This window comes from Caloenas nicobarica, chromosome 10 (genome assembly GCF_036013445.1).
Source record: "Caloenas nicobarica isolate bCalNic1 chromosome 10, bCalNic1.hap1, whole genome shotgun sequence".
In the NCBI taxonomy this organism is placed as follows: domain Eukaryota; kingdom Metazoa; phylum Chordata; class Aves; order Columbiformes; family Columbidae; genus Caloenas; species Caloenas nicobarica.
The window spans coordinates 7349897-7355118 of record NC_088254.1 but is presented as its reverse complement, the minus strand read 5'-3'; positions in this window follow the sequence as shown (position 1 = coordinate 7355118).

Below are 5222 nucleotides of genomic sequence, written 5' to 3'. Positions count from 1 at the left end.
ATATGATACTTACTTTTTTATTAGGTCACTGGAAGCCGTGGCAAAAACAGCACCGTGCCAACATTCACTGGAGAGTGTGGCCCATCTCTGGGAGAAACCTTTTCATTTCCTCCCTCTCTTCCCATCTTCTACCAGTTCTGCATTATTGTTAACCTGATACCAACAAAAGAGATATCATTAGGCATGCTTATCTTTGAGAGAACTACAAGCCATCGGCTTCACAATTCTGTCTCTTTTTATTCCCATAGCTACGGACTACAAGGACATCGAGGTGCTGGAACGCGTCCGAAGAGCAACAAAACTGGTGAGGGGCCTAGAGCACAAGTCTGATGAGGAGTGGCTGAGGGAGCTGGGGCTGTTTAGTCTGGAGAAAAGGTGGCTGAGGGCAGACCTTATTGTTCTTTAGAACTATCTGAAAGGAGGTTGTAGCATGGTGGGTGTCGGTCTCTTCTCCCAAGTAACAAGTGACAGGAGAATAGCCTCAAGTTGTGCCAGGGGAGGGTTAGATTGAATATTAGGAAAAAAATTGTTCACTGAAAAGGTTGTCAGGCATTGGAACAGGCTGCCCAGGGAAGTGGTGGAGTCACCATCCCTGGAGGTATTTAGAAGATGTGTAGATGTGGTGCTTTAGGGACATGGTTTAGTGGTGGGACTTTGCAGTGTTAACGGTTAGACTTGACGATATTAAAGGTATTTTCCAACCTAAACGGTTCTATGATTCCACTCTATGACTCTAACAACCACTCTTACACAGCTCTTTCCAGAGTCCCCCTCAAGCCATGGAACCATTAAGGAACAACCACAGGAAAGCACCAGCAAAAACTAATGTTCTACCAAAATACAGGACTGTGAACACAGGTACTGCAAGAATGCAGGCAGAGATGTCTGCTGTTTTCTCAGTTTTGTCTTTTTCCTTGTTTCTTCAGTTTTATTGGACAGTGAGCTATTTACACAGACAAAATAAAATGGGACTATGTATTTTCATCTTATAGCTGCTGTGTAGGAACTGAAACAGGGAGAGAGACTACATGGCCTTTTACCATTTCCGTTCTTATAAAGAGCTTCCTGAGGTGATGTAAAATCACATAACTGCACTGAAATCCATAGAACTCCCATCGTTTACACTTTTTGTGTGTCTGACTCAGTCGATCTAAAGCAGAAGTGTATGAAAACAGAAGAAATTATTGAGCAAACTCATGCAGGAAAAGTGCTGATGAAGTGTCTGCTACTATAAAACTGCATGTTTAGATCTTATGCTCTTGGGAATAGTAGACTCATTTTTCTCAGACGAAATTCCTTGTATCTTCCACTCATAAAATTCCTGCTTCAGATTGCCCAATTTTGCATGTTGCAGACTTCCACTATTATTTGTTTTATAAGGATGTAATACTACAGCATCTTTTTACCTGAAAAAGCATTTTTTATGCCCATTATGAAAAACGTTGCTGTAGCTCTGCCCTGCGCCTCCCCCCCCCCTTATTTTGGCCATACAAAACAAAACATCAACTGATTTTGAAGTCCGGAATTTGCATAAGGACTTTGTACTATTCTATTTAAAGTTCTTTTTAATAGAATTCATAAAACTATTTTCATTTCACAAAGCATTTTAGAGCTTCTTACTCCTGTAATTTTAGAAAATGAGCTGTTTTGGGAGGGGCAGAACAAGGTAGATTCGATTTAAAATTATTCCACTGCTATGCACTTGTAGCTAAACAGAACTCTATGTATTAAGAAAACACTACATATTAAAAATGCTTGCCAAAATCTAGGGTGTATTACTCGAGTGGATGGAAAAACAGTGCCATAATAGAGGGAAAAAAATCTCACCTAAGACTGTGGGACAAATGCCTGCAGGTGAGAACACATCAACAACATAAAGAGGGAGGTAGGATATATTTTTATTAAATGTTTTTGGTAATCTCAGTTTCAAAATTCCGCTCATTTGCTGAGAACAAGTCAACAGTTGCAGGACATTCAACAGAGGTGAATTTAAGCTTTACTGTGTACTTACGGAAATTCACTTTTACACTTGCTCAGAAAAAATAAATATGCAACAAATAATAACAATGAACAAACAGGCAAGTAAATATCATTACAGAGATGATAAATGGGCACCATATTTGAACTAGTGATTTTCCATAAAATCTTTTTGTACTACTGATCTAATATAACAACTGAAATTTCTTACAAAGACTCTTCACTGCTGCTTGCAGGGAGGCTATTTGCTACTGTTAGTTCACGCAGAAGCATTTAATATTTGCAATCCTGCACTAAAAGCCAAACCTGGTTTCATTTGGCAGCTGGAATTTTCATATTCAGGTGACAAACACGCTATACATTGCTCTTGTACATGCAAAGAGATAGTAACTGTTTCATAGTGATAATGTGCAAGACAGGACAATTTTTTACTTCTAGCTAGCTATCAGAAAGTCAGAGGCATACTTCCATTCACAGACATGATTTAAAAGACAGTAAGACATGAAACTAGGCTGCATATACACCTGCCGAGTACAAGGTAAAATGCTTTTTTGCATTAAAACCCCTTCCTGTTACAAGTAACCTTCACAACACTGCTCTGCCCTAAATGAAGAAGTCACACCCAAAGGGTTCATCCAACCAAAAAAGGAGTCAGTTCTCATCAAAACAAACCTCCTCTGAGCCACCCTGCCCCAGCAGCCTGCCCTTCAGCAGGCAGAGCACAGCCAGTGCGACACTTCCAGCCTGGTATCCAAACGAGCTCTCAACCACAAAATTGCAGAAGTACTAGAGAGTTCATGAGGTTCACTAGGGACTTGGTTATGGCTCTTAATTTTACATGATACGCACACTTAGGAAACAGGAGCTGCTATCAGGACAAGGCTTTAACCTAATAGATCTGTTGAAAAAGAAAGTTAGGTCTTCTCCTGGCCATCAGCTACAGCCAACCATTACCTGCTACCGGGCCGCCGGCTGCGCACATGAGGCGGTGCCTCTCTCCTCTGGCCAAAGACTCCAGGATCGTGGTGAACTGTGCCCCACCTGCTCACGCAGCAAAGGCAAAACACACGCAGCATCAAATTATCACCCAGACAACCCCGTTGAACATCCAGACACGAACGCGGTGCCCACAGAATCCTCCACTGAGGAAAATGGCGCACCTCAGGTCAGGTCCCTTCCTGATTGGCTGGCCTGCTCTGGAAGGTTCCAGAAGGCAGTGGAGCAGCCAATCACAGCTCTCGGAAGGGCTCTCTCCTCACAGCAGGCGGCCATGATAGGGGGGAGCTCTCAGCACTTGCTGAACTTGCTGTTGGCCTCTGCCAGCACCTCTCTTCTAGCCATGGCCAGGCCACCCCAGCCCTTCTAAGCCACAGGAGCCCTGGAGCAGCTGCTGCTACACAGTGGGGCTGGCAGCGGGCCCAGGACAGGCTGCGGAGGAACATCGCAGGATGAGACGGTGGCGAGGAGAGGCAGTAGGAGAGGGGCATTGTGGGGGGGGCATGGGGTGGGGGCACAGAGATATTGGGGTGCCTCTGGAACGCCCCGTCAGTGCTGGGGCAAAGCCTGCTGGTGGTTGGCAACCAGGATAGCCCGGGTCTCCCTTTTCCTGTCCATTTACTGATAATGGTCCTTGACACTGTGGTAAGGACTGAGAGCTTGGGCCTAAGCTCTGTCCTTTCCTTACTCCCTTGAAAATGGCCCATGTTTCTGCTCAGATTGGAGAGCTGCAGGGTTTCTGCTCTCAATCTACAACTAATTCTAAAGAACTGCCAGGTAGGTCTATTTAAGCAATCCTCCTTCAAGGAAGAGGTTGAGCTTGAACTCAAATAAGATTTCTTATAAAAGTGCTTTCCCCAGAATTCCTTTTTCATCTAGGAACAAATAGATAAGTCCCAAGCTTAACCTTTTTATTTGGAAATGTGTAAACACTTCCTGTAGATATGCTCAGCTATGCCTGCATCAAAACGATCTGGCTCGATTCAGCATTAAACCACATCCTCCCGCGCTGGCCCTGTGCCGTGTTCCTCCCTTGTGCAGCAAATCCAGCCCCACGTAGCACTCAGGCTGCACTAGCAAGAGAACAGACACGGAGCACCGTGGTAGACACAGGTGACCAATGAGCCTGACCCAGGGGGGATGTATTGCATGAGAACCTAAAGCATGTTTTTTCATAAAGAGCAGTGGTAGCATAAGCAGACGTTGCCACTGAACAAGGCATTTTCATGTGCCTGAAAACAACTTTTTACTCAGCCTAATGCCAAAACTGTTTGAGTTTCTGCAACAGATGTTCACTTCCTCTCACAGCCCCTCAAACTCCAAGACTTTCCATCCAGAAAGAAAGGCTTCCAAGGAAGCCCTCCTGCTTTCTGACAATCCCTGTCTCGGAGAAAAGGCCCACCTTTAGTAAAAGATGGGGATTTCACAGGAATTAGTCTGGAAAACATGCTCCAACAAAAGGTAAGGAGCACCACAGACCCGCCGCTCTCAGGTCCGAATTCAGATGCATTCCTTTACTTTTGCTTGCTAAGTTAGTCACACATGCAACCCTTTTCATTCTGGCATTAATCTCTATAAAACTGGCTGAGCTGTATGTTTTGCAAGCTGAGAGTAACAATGAAGTTATTTTCATTTGTACTTTTAAATAATTTAAAGGCAGCAGAGTGCTGTAGTGAGGAAAGTGTTGGCAGAAAAGGTCTATTTCAAGTGTATTCCCTGGCAGTTAGTTAAATGTCACAGCCTATTAAAATCCACACACAAACTCCATCTGTACAGCTGGAGACAACGGTGTAGTCTCGCTTTTTCCTGTCACTTGTATCAGTTCCAATTTTACAACCTTTTATTTAATCATCTCCTCCTTTTAACAGTTCGGCGCCTGTTAGATTGTCCCTAGCAGTACAAGCTCTACTATGGCACGCCCCGAATCGCTAACATCCGTCAGAGGGAAGGGCCTTTGAAGAGGCCTGGGAGCTTAGCGGTGGCACAGCCGCCGCCGCCGCCGGGCGAGGCTGCGTGTCCTTTCCCGCCGGCGGAGGGGTCCGCGCCCGCGGCTCTGCGCGCTGCGGCTGTGTGGCGCGGAGCCGCGGGGTGGCTCCGGGACACGGCGCGGGGGGCGGGTGCCACACGCTCCGCCGGCGGGCGATTAGGATGCGCGGCGCGCCCCCCCCTCCCAGCCCGCCAGCCAATCGGCCGCGTCCTTTCATTTGCGGACGGGTGCCCCGCGCGCAGGCCGCACTGGCGGGCACAGC